Source organism: Simochromis diagramma, unplaced genomic scaffold (genome assembly GCF_900408965.1).
Source record: "Simochromis diagramma unplaced genomic scaffold, fSimDia1.1 OVJJ01000565.1, whole genome shotgun sequence".
NCBI lineage: Eukaryota > Metazoa > Chordata > Actinopteri > Cichliformes > Cichlidae > Simochromis > Simochromis diagramma.
The window spans coordinates 3,156,478-3,171,867 of NW_024387304.1; the positions used below are offsets into that span (position 1 = coordinate 3,156,478).

Consider the following 15,390-nt stretch of genomic DNA (forward strand, 5'->3'; position numbering starts at 1 on the left):
TAGTATAAATAAATAAATGGAGACAAAAATTGAAGTGTTAAATAGATTTGTGTGCAAAAGAGCTATGAGCTTAATATGCTGGTTTAATATTTAAGATGACCTGATGTGCGAAAAATTATTATTACTGTTAAAATAGGTCAGCTGTTCAAGAGACTAATTGCAGTGGGGAAGAAGGAGTTGTCCATCCACGAACTTCCCTATTGGAGGTGACAGTCATGGGTGTACAGTGTGTAGAGGATGGGACTGAGGACGCAACTCTGTGGAGTTGCCAGGAGTCGCCAGTGTTTGTAATAATGTTGGCTGAAGTCCTGTTGCCGATCCTGACAGACTGGGGGCCTGCCAGTCAAAAAGTCCTGTAGCCAGTCACATACCATGCAACAAGACAGTAGTATTGTAAGAGCTGTTAGCTGCTAATAAAAATAAAAGTAATAAAAGTATATTCAGCAAGTGAAACCATGCCAGTTGACCCCAGAACCTCCAGAATTGCATGATATCCCAGAGCACTTGTGGGCAACCTGTCATGGTCCTGGGTCATGCGACCCAGTGTTTCTGAGTTTCATGTTGTTTTGTTATTTCATCTGTATTACAGTTTCTTTTCAGTTATCTAGTTATTCAGCCATGTTTAGTTTGCAGTTTAGTTCATGGTTTATCAGGTTCCCTGTGTGCCATGTCTACGTCTCCATGTTTCCTGTTTTACTTTGAAAGAGTCCAGTATGTTCTTTGTTCATTGTATTTAGTTTCCCTTCCCCTGCCCTGTCATTAGGTTTATGTGTGTCAGCAGTGTTCCCATGTGTTAAAGTTCCCATTGTTGTTTATTGTGTCTTATGTGTCATGTTTCTGGTCTGCCTGGTTAATGCTGTCATGCCTGTGTCTTGTCATGTTTTCCTGTTTATTTTGAAAGTCTAGTTTTCATGTCGTTGTGTTTTAGTTTACATTTCCTGTGCATCATTATGTTTACCCCAGTCAGCTGTTTCCTCATGTGTCTCCACTTCCCCTGATAACCTCATGCATGTATTTAAGTCCTTTGTCTCTTACTGTTCATTGTTAGGATGTCTGCCAATTTCCCTCATGTCATCTAGTCACAGTCATAGTTTTACCTTTTGTTATCATGGTCAGTCATAGGTTCGTCATAGTTTATCATAGTTGTGCTTGGTGTTTCATAGTTTCATGTTTTCAGCCGAAATAAAGGCTCACCTTCAGTTTGCAAACCAGCTCCTTGCCTCCAGTGTCTGCTTTTGGGCCCCCTCCAACAAACACACCGGCGCACCCCGGTGCGGTGACAGTACGTCCTGACCATGACGGACCCAGCAACACATAGCAGAGAAGTAATCCAGGCAGTGGAGTTGTTATGTTGCCAGTGGAGGAGAGGAGGAGAGGGAGGAAGTTACTTCACTCGTTGCGGGTAAGCGTCAAGGCTTTTCCCTAGTTATAAGAAGCGCTACCCCCTCTGATCTTGAACTACCTCCACAACATCCTCCAACCCCGTCCATGGCAGCATCAGTGGCCTGGTTCGCGGGCTGCATCACCACAGCCCCGCGGCTGCGCAGCCTTGCCACCGCCAGCTGTAAGCGTGCGAGTTGGCACGCTGAAGTTCGCCACAGCGCCACACCCTTCTGCGCCCGCTCCGCCCCTCAGCTCGCCGGTTTCCACTTTGCCGTCACAGAATGCTGAGGATGCTGTGGAGGTCATGGATTTCGACCTCGAAGAGCGGCAGCTCGTTGCATGCGCTCAACTAGAGGAGGAGCTCTGGTAGAAGCCGTGGCTCACTCCTAACTATGAAGAGATTTTCCTGGGAACTCGCCTGGCTCTCGGGGATCCCCTGAGCTGCCGGGAACCTACCGCTCCGTCAGCACCCAGCTCCCCAGCCTCTGCAACACCGCCTGGTGCCCATGAGGCACCGCTGTCTGGGTCATCCGAAACTACCATCAAAAAGAAACGGCGTTCGCATCGCTGTCGCACTGCACAACGACCGGAGGTGAGTGAATGCAGTCTTTCATCACCAGCCTCCATTGAAACATTAGAAGTTGAACTAGATTCAGAATTACAGATTCAAGAGTCAAAGTTAAAAGAGACTCATAGTGTGAAGATGGCTGACTCTAGTACTGAGAATGGTGTGGTCTGTTCGTCTGGCTTCTATGAACAAGGAGTAAGACCCACATGGACTGTGAATTCCAGCACTGGAGAGGTTCAGCCTGTGTTCTTGTCACCGCCACCCGAACAGGTGTTTGACTGTTCAGCCTCTAAGCTGACCGGGGAATCCCCTGTTTCGTGTGTTTGTGAAAATAAAGACACTGTTTCAGAATTAGCCAGTGCTAACTTTAGGCTGAGTAATGCTCTGCTAACCAAGCCACAGCCAAGAGAATTTGTTTCAAAGATGATCATGGACAAACCTAGTAATCTTGTAGGGACCTCTGACACTACACTTAGATTGAAAGAGATTTCCACAGGCCATAATGTTAATTGTGTGGGGAGTGGGGTGGAAGTGTTTTCTTCTGTGTCATTTAATGTGCCTGGGGTTCCATCAAAGACTGAGTTATCTGTGGCTAATGCATCCCTTCCTGACTCTGCTCTGCTCACCAATGAGCTACTTGAAGAAGGCCCCTATGCTTTCATAGCAAGTAAGGATATTTCAGAGGAGACAGGTCATGAAATAAAGTATGAAAAGACTGAGTGTGAGATGATGTGTGATCACGTTTTGCCTGCTGTTCCTATTTTCAATGAACTGAAAACTGAAAATGCTGATCATGAACTCATGTTGAAACTTGAAGATGACAATATGGATTCAAATCATGGTAACATGAACTGTGAAACGTCCCAACCTGACTTGTGTTTTCCTCAGAATCTTAAGCAGGGTGTTTTTGGACTGTTTACCTCCAGCACTGCCACCTCCAATCAGAAGACTGTGCTCCACGTTGCCGCCGTTGCCGTCCGCACGGTCGGCCGCCCGAGCTGCCTCCACGTCGCCGCCATTGCCGTCCACACGGTTGGCCACCAGACCTGCTCTGTTATGGACTGTTGAACCGTCGACCTCCAGGTCGGCCCCCGGAACCTGGTGTTTATGGACTTTTGTGGTATCGTCCTCCGGGTCAACCCCCTGAATGTCCACATCGTAAACTGTGTTCTTTGGACTTCTGGAGTCAGGGTTCTGTACCTTTTTTGTTTCTGTTTGGGATTCCAGGTTATTTGTTTTTTGTTTCTTGTGTTCTTGGTCTGTTTCGGACCAAGTAAGCATCGGTAAGCCATTAAAGCCAGAAGCAGTGAATAGAGACCCGCACTAGCAGACACAGACAGTTTCTACCCACAAGCGATCAGGCTTTTGAACTGTTGACATTCTGCACATACCATTACACACTCACTTCAACTACTGGACTCGACACATTGTCACTTAAACCACTTTAAGTCCTCACTTCACAGTTTTGCACAAACTACTTTAATACTTTCAATGCGAGAGATCATATGACCGTGCAGCATTTAAAAGCGTGGAAGTACTGACCTTACTTTGAGTTTGATTCCATAATAAGTGACAAAAACATTAGCATCCACTGTACACTGCGTGGGAAGAAAACGTCTTTAAGTTAAAAGTTAAAAGATTAAAACTAATAAAACAAGTTTTAAAAAGAGACTTTTTCATTTGATTACATTTTATATGATGGATTATGCAGAAAAAGTAGAATTGGGCTGAAAGGTCTATCGCTTTATTACCTATTCAGGTTGTAAATCATGTTTTTAAAAAGTAACTAAGTAACTAATTACTTTTGAAAATAAGTAATCAGTAAAGTAACAGGATTACTTTTTTGTGGAAAGTAATCAGTAATTAGTTACTGATTACTTTTTTCAAATAACTTACCCAACATGTACCCAACACTGGGTACATGTGACTAAACAGAAGGTTTAGTAAACACGTCGCAACGATATTCCTGTGTGAGGCTCAGTCATTTCATTTTTGCAATACTTAAGAAAAGCAAAATAGCTTCATATTCATTACATGACATAATGAATTTACAGTCGCATCTCCCTTTAAACATCAAACAAACAACAACAACAAAACAATTTTATTAATGCAATAATTTTGAATACTGCAATGCATGCCTTAGCATAAGCATGGACAGAGAAGGGAGAGGAGACGGAGGAGGGAGAGGAAACAAAAGCAGGGCTGCAGGTCCGGTGTCATGCTAAGGAATCAACCACACAAGCCACCTCTTCCGAGCCTATATCTATTCAATGCCAGATCCCTTGTGCATAAAATGGATGACCTGAAATTGCAACTAGTGGGAAATTGCTATGTTCATGACTGCTGTGCCTTGTTCATCATCGAACCCTGGCTTAATCCGGAATACCCGATGCTAGCGTGCAGCTAGCAGGACGCACTCTGGTCTGCTGGGGCAGGACAAAGGACTCCGGTAAGAGCAGACCAGAGTGCGTCTGTATTTATTTGTATGAAAGCTGGTGCAACAATGGGACAATTATAGACATAAACTGCTCCCCAAACCTCGTGTACATATCTAAAAGATGCCAGACTTTTTTTCTAACAAGAGAACTGACAGTAGCGATCATCACGGCTTTGTACATTCCACCCGACGCCAGTGTAAACATGGCGCTTCCCATCCTGCTGAACACCACTGACAAACAACAGCAGGCCCTGATGGTGCCTGATAGTGTTCACATTGTTGCAGGTGATTTTAATAAGGTCGACAAGAAAACTGTACTCCCAAAATTCTATCAGCATGTCAAATGTCCCAACGGGAAGAGAACACCCTAGATCATGCTTACTCCAACATGTATATAGAGCCATACAGTACTGGACTGGGACAAAAAAATCAGCCCAGGCATTTTGACTAGAGACTGGCCCACCAGGCATTATAGGAAGAACCAAAGAGGCCTTTGAATGAAAACAAACACTGTTGTGACAGTGATGTACACTGTCTTGTTGGTATATATGTATCAGTCTAATAAACTTAAACCTACACCATTCTCCCTATTCTGGTATTCGAAACAGTACTTAGCTGAATCCCGAAGACTGCTTGGTCGAGTTAACCTCCTGAACTATCTACAACACATAGTGGAAACCTGACATTAAGACAGAGACGACTACAGGTGAGACATGATCGTTACTGAATATTAAAAATAATAAATGACAGATTTAGTGATATTTTCATTAACTATTTATTTACCACATCAATAAACAGCATGGCAGGCAAAATATTTTTTCTAACATGGCAACCGTTAAAAAGTGAAAGGAGACAGAAAGACAGGTGAGAAATAAAAAGAAAGAAAAAAATCAAAATAAAACTTAATTGACTTTTTGATGGCATTTTACACACAGTACTAGGGATGGGTACCGGTATCCGGTGCCATAATGGCACCGGTTCTGACATAAACGGTAGTAACCAGACCGAAAAGCAGCACACATTTCGGTGCTTTATTTCGGTGCTTTTTTTCCTGAGCTGTGATACACTTTGAATTCTAGCCAATCATTTCACCTTTCCAAGGATAGTAGGCGGGTCCAGGTACGTACGTTCTTTTAGAGCAGAGCTACAGATTAAAAATGCCCAAAGCGAAGCGGTCAAAGTCTGGCTGTACTTCACAGCAAAAGTTGCAAACTCAGCAGCCTGCAACAAGTGCTTTAAGGTGATACTGTGCAAAGGAGGTAACACCTCGAATCTGATGAAACACCTGGCGACGTATAGCATTTTGTTAAAAGTGCTAAGTGCTCTTTTGTTTAAGCACCGGCACCATTTCAAAAGTACTGGTTTAGTACTGGTATCGGATAAAACCTAAATGATACCCTTCCCTACACAGTACTGGTACAGAATCTAGAAAATGTGCTAAATACTGGCATCATATACACAGTACTTACTTCTGAGGAAATTATGATGGGACCCTGGAAAAAATTACTATGTACAATAATGGATTTCTCTACATTTTACATCAGATGAAAACATTGGTTGTAAGATTCGGATAATTATTCACTAAAAGCTAGACATTTTAAATGAGAATAAGAAAGAAGGGTATTTTGTTTGTGCCCCCCTTTTCCTGTTAATGCCCTACCTGGCCCCCCTGACAAAACTTTGCTAAACCCGCCCCTGCACAGTTACCAGCTGTAAGCTACAGAGGTGTTATTTGTCTCTCAGAAACAGTTCATAACTTCCCTTCAACTCATTCATGTCACCTAAAAGCTAAACCTGTTTCTCCATCACCTGTTCAGCTCTGATGATTCAGTAAGGACGTCTCCTAGTTTCACCTTCATGTTTCCCTCTCACCACATATCCAAACCGACATCATGACCAGCGGCTTTTACAGCTGTGGCTCCAGCAAACATCAGCTGATACTAGAAAGTAATATTAAATAAATTCTAACGACAGCTGATCAAGCTTAAATGTGCTGCTGTTATTTAGCACAACATCGGGTTCCTCTTTCTGGTTCAAAATGGGTGATAAACAAACAAGAGAGACTGGACTTGTGACAGAAAAGCCGATCACCTGATTCTTGATCAGTTTCATGATTGAAGTAGCAACAGGAGAGGGAGGGGACAGAATGAGAGAAGAAGCAGCAGCTGTACAGCGTACAGGATAACTCCAGCTTTGTGTCTTGTTTTCATTCTAGCTTAAGTACGGGGCAAATCACGTTCCTTTTCAGCTCAATATGAAAGGCGTAATATTTTCTCTGAATACCGGGTTATTCCGTTTTTTACGGGACAGTTGGCAACTCTACTAACTAACTTTATGAATAAAATAAAGTTCACTATCAGTAACATCATAGCACCCGCCCAGCTGTATAGAAACTCCGTCATTCTAGCTAGTACACAGTACGAGTTATTGTAACTTACTGTAAAAAGTTAGCACAACAAAAATAAACTCCACCTAAACTTGGTTTATATCTGACCCAGGTCATAACTTCTTACCTGAAGTTCAGTTCCCCTGATACCTTTTACCGCTGGCCGCCCCAGGTCTCTCCTTCTCCTGTCTCACCTTTCCCTCATCCACCTGCTGGCCTCCACCACTTGCTAATGTAACTGAATCTGTGGAAGCTCCACCATGTCACCACCAAACAGTTGAGTTATTTTTTACACATCTGCCAGCATCTGGCCAATCCACCACCTTTCATTGTTTATACCGTTACGAAAAAAAACGAAACGAAACGAAAAATCTCCATCTGCCCACCGAGTCCAGCTATAGCTGCATATGTGTTTAGTAGTAATTTCTTTTTGTAGAGGGCTAGCAAAACAACCATTTTCAAGGGCATTGCCATATTGGAATCCCGACTTCTTTGACGAGGCTAACCAGAATGCCATTTACTCGAGTGTGACATCATTCCCAGGTCCGTGTTCTGATTTCCGAGATAAGTCGAATGCAACACACGAAGTAACAAATAACGACCCTATCTAAATCCCAGTAACGATTAACGCATTCTTGATTTTGGCATAATAACTAGTTACCGTGCTCGTTACCACAATAATAATGTAGTTACTGTAAAGCGTTACTTAATAACGCGTTATTCCCTACACTGATAACAGTGCACTTAAAGAAAACATGTAGAGTTTCATCTCTTAGGAGGGGGGTCTAAATTTTTTTATACATTGATGATTTAATAGTGTGTTCTCCTTTTAAGCCGGCCTGCAAGATTGAAACTAAAGTGTTGTAAAATACCTCACTGACAACAGTCACAAAGTACGCCTCTCCAAATTAAAATGGGCTTTGGATCACACATCAGATGGAATGTCCTTGTGGGTAAAAAGGATTGCAGCGATCCAACTCATTCCAAAATCACAAGGAATTTATTTTATTTTATAAATAAATGTCATTTATTTATTTTTTGACATGATGTCATGAGATGCTCCAATATCAGCAATGATACATGGGAGGGGACTGACTGGACATGACAGATTACAGCGGACTGATGACACCCAGACAAAACTTTTACTGATTTAAAACTACAGACTCCACCTAGTTTGAATTACCCTTTTGCTGTAGGAGCAGGGGGAATGACAGAGAACAGACGGTCAAAAGACATTGTAGGTTCACATGAGCTTGTGGGCCATTCAGACTCAACCCTTTAGCTCCCACATTATATTCTGTGTCACTGATTCCTGTAAAAAAAAACATGTATTTACTAGCTGCATGTTGGTTATGGTATCACTTTGTGTTTATTAAAAAATATCACAGTTAAAGGTCATTGCTTCTCCCACATGATTTTATAGGAGCCATTTCTGGAATCTGCGCATTCAGAGCTGACCCATAGGACGTGCCGCTGGCTAACTCTGAGGGTCTTTGTGGATGATTCAGCATCATGCAACCCAAAATATAAAGCAGGATAGCAGTGGTCACAGATCACCATAGCATGAGGGGATGCTCAGGTGGCAGAGCAGATCACCTACTAACCGAAAGGTTGGTGATTTGGTTTCCCTGTGTGCTCCAGGTTGCATGCATGCAAGTTGCTCTCCGATGCATCCATCGGAGTTTGTGAGCGAGGCAGGTTGTATAGAGAGCTGAGCTTATATTGACTCATTATTTTTCTGCCAGTTATAGGGTGGATCATGGGGCAGAGCCAGGAGTCAAACAGAATATGGAAATTAGACCACAGAATTAACATGAAAACCACACTAACTTCATCTCTTAACACAGATTTACGGGCCAAGAGTCAAGATACCCAGGAGGAGAAGCCCTGATGTTGCCCAAAAGACAATTCATCTAACTTTTTTCCTTTACTCATTCTCCTTATGATGGCAAAAAAGGGATGGCACAACAAATACATGGTACAACTCTTGTATGCCCAGATAAGCCTTTTGATAACCTATAAATAGACTATTATAATTATAGTATGCAAATTTTACAGCTACTTTACTAACAAATTACTTGTGCACATTCTGTGTAGCAGCTAGACTCTTTAACATGGTGATGTCAATTCCTGACACCTTAGAAACCTGCCTCAAATCCCTCCCTTGTCCTCCTTACTCATTTCCCCAGTAAATATAACAACTACAGCTGTGAGCTCCTTTGTGAATTCTACTGAATTCTAAAACTCTAAAAACAGAATTCTATGGTCTGTCTGTGAAGGTCCTCGGTCATCCAGGTCATTGTAGTCTAAGGAGCTTGGAAAGAAAAGTATCTGGACTTCTATAAGTTTCTTGAAGGCGTTTCACCTCTCACCTGAGAAGCTTCTTCAGTTCTAAGAGCAATTGGTACAGAGTCACAGATTTTTAAGCCCTGTTGGGAGTGTCCATAAGAGCGTTGTGGACCCCCTATTTATCCTCTGCCTAATCACAAGAGTCAAGGTAAACAATATATACGCGGAGTTTTTTCCTCAATAGTTTCGTCACGTTTACTGTTTAAGGACAGCACTAGCAAGCACTCTCTGCTTATGACCAAAAAATAAAAAAACAAAACAAAAAACAGCCTGTTCGTGTTGGTGGAAAAATGTACAATGTCGACCAATCAAAAATGATATGGCAACATGACATTTGGTCGTTTAGGGAGAGGGGGAAGTTTTAGGAGTGACGGCGAGAGAGAGAGAAAGACAGACAGACAGCAGAAAAAGAGAGCGAGCGAGTTTTGAGATGTGAGAGATTTGTGACGTTTAGCGTGTTTGGAGTGTGTAGTTAATGTATAGTGTTGTGGATAGTTTTGTGTTGTGTGTCAGAACAATGAGGCGACTAGGGATGGGTACCGGTGTCCGGTGCCATGATGGCACCGGTTCTGACATAAACGGTAGTAACCAGACCGAAAAGCAGCGCACATTTCGGTGCTTTATTTCGGTGCTTTATTTTCCTGAGCTGTGATACACTTTAGATTCTAGCCAATCATTTTACGTTTCCGAGGATAGTAGGCGGGTCCAGGTACGTTCGTTCTTTTAGAGCAGAGCTACAGATTAAAAATGCCCAAGGCGAAGTGGTCAAAAGTCTGGCTGTACTTCACAGCAAAATATGCAAACTCAGCAGCAACAAGTGCTTTAAGCTGATACTGTGATACTGTCAAAGGAGGTAACACCTCAAATCTGATGAAACACCTGGCGACGCATAGCGTTTTTTTAAAAGCCGAGAAATGCGCCGTATTTGATAGCTTGCTGCGAGACCTCACACCGAGCGCATCTACTGTGGGTGTGGTGCCTGTTATCAGACCCGGAGCAACATCCCCCAAAAACCCGAAGAGGAGAGTCCTGGCCCCTAGCCCTGCCAGTGTAGCAGAAATGATGAGGATGATGATGGCAGCAGCAGCCGTTCTTCTCTGCGTGAGTAGCTTAATGTTGTTCGTGTGTAATTTACGTTGAGTAGGCTAACCACGTTATTACATTAATGCATGTAAGGTGAACTAGCAAACATCATCATAGCTACATGCGGCTGTCTTCTTGTTTGATGGCAGATACTCCCTTCACCCTGGCCAAAAAGGCTAAAATGACCAAAGAAAAAGAGGGAAACAGTTAAACATGAGAGGTTTTTGGACAAAGTTTGTGTTTTTTCCATTGTTTAAGCACTGCTTCCAGCCAAGAGTGATGCCATATATGCCCCATAGCTGCAGAAAAGGCTAACATTGTTATCTTTTTACAAAAAAACAGCTGAACATGAGAGGTTTTTGGACCAATTTTGTGTTCTCCATTCTTTAAGCACCGGTTTGAGCACAGCCAGGCACAGTTGGCTGCCGGCGGAGCTCACGGGCGCATCACTGCAACCCCCCCTGGCTTCTGCTCTGCGGCTGCTGAGTGACCCCTCATCTGGGACTCTCCTCAGCTCTTTCTGGGACAGTGGCGCGGCTGCCCCTCTGTTGGTCTTCCTTGGTCTCTTGTGTTCTGGGGGCCTCTGGATGTCTGTAGTTTTGATCTCCTCCATACCTGCTTCATGCCCTGGAGGACGGGGCTGTGGCCCCCCCACACCCTCTAGCAGATCATTACATGAAGGAACCTTTTAAAAAAAACAAGCGCGTCCATGCTCACAGGTGTACACACGGGTGATCACACCCACAAACTACACCCTTTTTGGCTCCTACCTCAAAGCACACTGTGTTCTGTTGATCTTACTGTGCTGTACAATAATGTTTAATATTTAGTATTTACTGTCATATTCCCATATATCATTGTGATGCTGTTTATTCTATTACTCTTGTTCTCTTCTGCTTGTTTTCTTTTTTCTTTCTCAACAGGTGATCCAGGTGATCGATATATGCATTTTCTTTTTCTTTTTCTGCCCATTCTGTTGGTTTTTGTTTTTTGCCCTTCTCCCCCGTCCCTCTTCTCAGCTGTTTCTCTTTCCCTCTTTCTTTCTCCCCTTCTTTCCCCCCAGTCAAGTCTGTCCCGTATTCAGCAAGTGAAAATAAAATAAACAATAAAAGGTGAATCAAATGGACCATTACGGCAAGGCTGGGATGGTCAATTTGGTAAAGTAAATCCGTTGGGCATCTTTCTTTGCCTTTAGACAACAATTCTGATGGCAAAAGAGCCAAACGGGACAGGCAAAAGAAAAAAAAAAAAAAAAGCACCGGTTTGAGCACTGTTTAAGCACCGGCACCGTTTCAAAAGTACTGGTTTGGCACCGGTATCGGATAAAACCTAAACGATACCCATCCCTAGAGGCGACTGCTGTCTCCAGGTAGAAACAGGAGTGATACACCTGCTGCTGTCAGACCTGCAGGTATCAGGCTGTGATGTTCTCCTTTATAGTGGACAGAAATAATTTTGTTTGGAGTGGCACAAATAATTTGTGTGGCATCTTGTTGAATGCAGAACAGCTGATTGTTATGTAAATAGTTTGAAATGGTTATTTGAAAAAGGGTAAAAGATAAATAGCTGCAAATAACTTTGTTGTTTGCAAAACTTGTGCATAGGATTTTAAAATTGACAATTTATAATTGCATTTAAAGTTATGAAATATGATTCATTAAACATGTTTGTGGTTGTTACAATAAAAATATAACTTTTTCTACTCGGATTTTATGTTTTTGTCTGATTTTTAGATCAATTGTGTTAACACAGTATGTCAAAATGATAACATAACTGTAAATTCAGACCTGTGAGGTTGTGCTGAAAAGAATGATACCAAACAAGGCAAGGTAAATAGTTTTTAAAGGTAAAATGTAGAGGTAAAATCAAAAGTAGTTAAAAATGGCCAATAATACCCTGGACCCCAGAGGGTTAAACATTACGCAATAGTTACTTTTCAAGTAATTAATTAATTAATTAATTTGAGAATATTGTAAATCAGTTACTAACTTTTTTAAAGAAGTAAAGGAAAGGAAAAACACCACATATATATTTTTTATCATGACTCTGGTTTTACGTGGCCTATCAGCACAATTTAAAAACTGGTATATATCACCGTGCCCAAGAGTCCTAGACTCCTGGGGTCAGGTGCAGTCCATGTACATTCAGAGAGCCACAAATAGGCTCATTGGCCTGCGGTTTCCAAGGTCATCAGACATGTGACCCAAACACGAACCTCCAGCAGCCACATAAAGGGCCAAATAGGGCTGTCAGGGCCAACTCAACGTGTTCATTACAAAGGAAAAGCACACAGGCCATCTGACAAATGACATGTTTGCAAAATGATGCAAAAATACACCCAAAGTGTAGAGGGGGGAAGAGTGTAGTGTAATAAATTACGAGTGACTCTGGCAAGCCCTGTCTAGCCCTGCAGTGGAAACCACAGATTTACACAAACTGGGCTTTAGTTGAAGTTGTAGATTGATAACTTGATATAGGTGCTTACCCAGCTCTTTCGCATAGCATTACCTGCTGCTGATGGTTCAGTAGGTGCGCGGCTCAGTTTTTCTTTCCCTCCCGCGATACAGCATAAACAGCCTCTGCACGTGACAGTGTCAACAGTCCTTATGTGATTGGCTTACCATGACTACTTTATTCCTCCTCAGTCAAACAGCAGCACTCATGCGGTTGTTTTGCCCCCTTATATTCAGGTGTTGTGCCAAAAAGCGATCGTTTGCCAGAAAGTGATTGCTGTCCGCGGGAGCGCAAGCAGCTGTTTAAAACTATAGCGCCCAGATTACTTACATAGTAAGCTACTTCCGTGCAACTGATAGAAGATGCGGTAAGCTGAACAAAGCTTCAGCCGTCTGTTTGTTGAAAAATAGTAATGCGACTGCACCACATTTTCTTGTTAGTAACTGTAATGGCGTTGTAACGATAGAAATAGTAATTAGTTAGATTACTCGTTACTGAAAAAAGTAACGCCGTTAGTAACACCGTTACTTGTAACACCATTATTCCCATCACTGCTGATCAGTAAGATAACCTGTGTTATAGAGTCTAAAAGCTGCTGGTAAGAATGACCTGCGGTAGCACTTCTTCCAAGACTGTGGGTGTAAAAGTACACTGCTGAACGAGCTGCTCAGTGTGAGGTGTTGTCCATGATGGATCTTAGCTTAGACAACATTCTCTCCTCCCCAATACTCAATGGACTTCAGCAGCCAGTCCAGGACAGAGCTGGCCCTCTTGACCAATTTGTTGAGTTTCCCCCTGCCCCTCTCTGCCATTCCACCACTCCAGCAGACCGCAGCCTAAAAGATGGCAGACGCCACCACAGTGTCATAAAACGTCCTTAGGAGTGTTCTGTTCACCCCGAAGGATCTCAGCCACCGTTGCAGGTGGAGTCAACTTAGACCCTTTCTGTAGAGTGCATTTGTGTTCGTGGACCAGTCCAGTTTGTTATTGAGGTGAACCACCAGGTATTTATACTCCTCCACCGTTTCAATGCCGAAACCCTGGATGTTCACTGGTGTAATAGGGGTTGGCTTCTTGCTGAAGTCAATCTGTGGCATTGATGCAAAGTTGGTTCTGTTCACAGCAGCTGACGAAGTCATTGATGACCCCTCCTGTATTCCAGTTTGTTTCCCTTTGACACCTGACCCACAATGGCGATGTCGTTTGAGAACTTCTGGAGATGGCAAGTGTCCATGTTATAACTGAAATCTGCAGCGTGCAGGGTGAAGAGGAAAGGGGCGAGTACTGTTCCTTGTGGGGGCCCGGTGCTACAGACTACCACCTCAGACACACAGTCCTGCAGCCTCACATACTGGGGTCTAACCCACTGCAGCTTCCCCCTTAGCACTGAGGGTTGGATTGTGTTGAAGGCACGGGAGAAATAAAAAAACATGACTCTCACAGTGCACCTGGTGCTCTCCAGATGAGAGAAGGCCCAATGCAGCAGGTAGATGATGTTCGGCTGGTAGGCAAACTGCAGCGGGTCTAGGTCTCTCCCGACTAATGGGCGAAGGTGGTGTAGTATGATCCTCTCCATGGTCTTCATCAGGTGTGAAGTCAGTGCAAAGGGTCTGAAGTGGTTCGGCTCCTTGGGGTGCGTTGTCTTTGGGACCGGCACCACGCAGGAGGTCTTCCACAGAATGGGGACCCTCTCCAGACAGAGACTGAGGTTAAAGATGTATGTGATAGCCTCATAAAGTTGATCTGCACAGTCCCTCAATAGTCTGGAGCTGATTCCATCCGGACCCGTGGCCTACCTGGTTTTCATCTTCCTCAGCTGACTCTCTGTTCATTTCCTCTCTGTTTCCAGATCTGAAAGCCCTCCAAAAATTGTGGCATAGGCACACTTTTTTCAGGTCATCTCTGAATAAGCCTATGATTCAGAAGTTCATTCATGAGGATGATTGCAATTGGGTTGCTGATAAGACCTGTTTACAGTGTAGGAGGTGCTCCAGGCATCCACAGGATTTTCTCCCAGAGTTGCTGTCCAGCAGAAAGCTGTGGGGTTGCTGGACCTGGTTAAAGAAAGCTGGGAGGAAGGTACAAGCCTGGCTAAGAATACGATTCAATACATGCTGGACCTGAGAGCAAAGCTGCACACATTGGGGAGGTTATGACCTTTAGTGGTCATGTGGCAAGTGGGTGAGGTAGACTATGAGGTGGTGCGGTGAAACAGAGGTGGAGCCACACAGGTATATCACCTCAATCTCCTAGAAACATGGAGAGATGCTGAGAGGCTTCTCTGATGAGTCTGAAGGAGAGAGATTAGTTGGGGCCAGAGGTGCCAAATTCAATCATTCCCGTCTTCCTCCATTGTGATGACCATCTCACACAGGTCCAGAGAGCAGATGTTGCTACATTGCAACAGGAGTTTGTAGATGTGTTCCCCCCTGCCCAGCCATATGATTCCCATGGAGTGCCCCTTTGAAACACAGCCTGGTGTGACCCTGCGTTCACAACCTTACAGGTTACCTGAGCACAAGAGACAAATGGTTCAAAAGGAGTTGGCTGAAATGCTAAAGCTGGGAGTAATAGAAGAGTCACACAGCACGTGGTGTAGCCCCATTGTTTTTGGAGTAAAGAAAGATGGGGCTATATGGTTCTGTGTTGAATATCGCAAGGTGAATGAGATCTCACAGTTTGATGCCACGGGTCGACGAGCTCCTGGACTGGTTAGGCACTGCTCACTTT

At 43.6% G+C, this 15,390-nt stretch overlaps 1 protein-coding gene and 1 long non-coding RNA gene across 3 annotated transcripts in view; one reads left to right on the forward strand and one right to left on the reverse strand.

The window, feature by feature from the left end:
• The window catches only part of LOC120716733 (potassium voltage-gated channel subfamily H member 1), a 101,484-nt gene that overhangs the window by 37,759 nt on the left and 48,335 nt on the right, over positions 1-15,390 (reverse strand). The gene's annotated exons all lie outside the window — the stretch shown is intronic.
• LOC120716738 lies at positions 265-12,497 on the forward strand. The gene is made up of 3 exons (XR_005692032.1): positions 265-927; positions 5,330-5,335; positions 12,487-12,497. It is a non-coding gene; the product is annotated as an uncharacterized LOC120716738 (long non-coding RNA).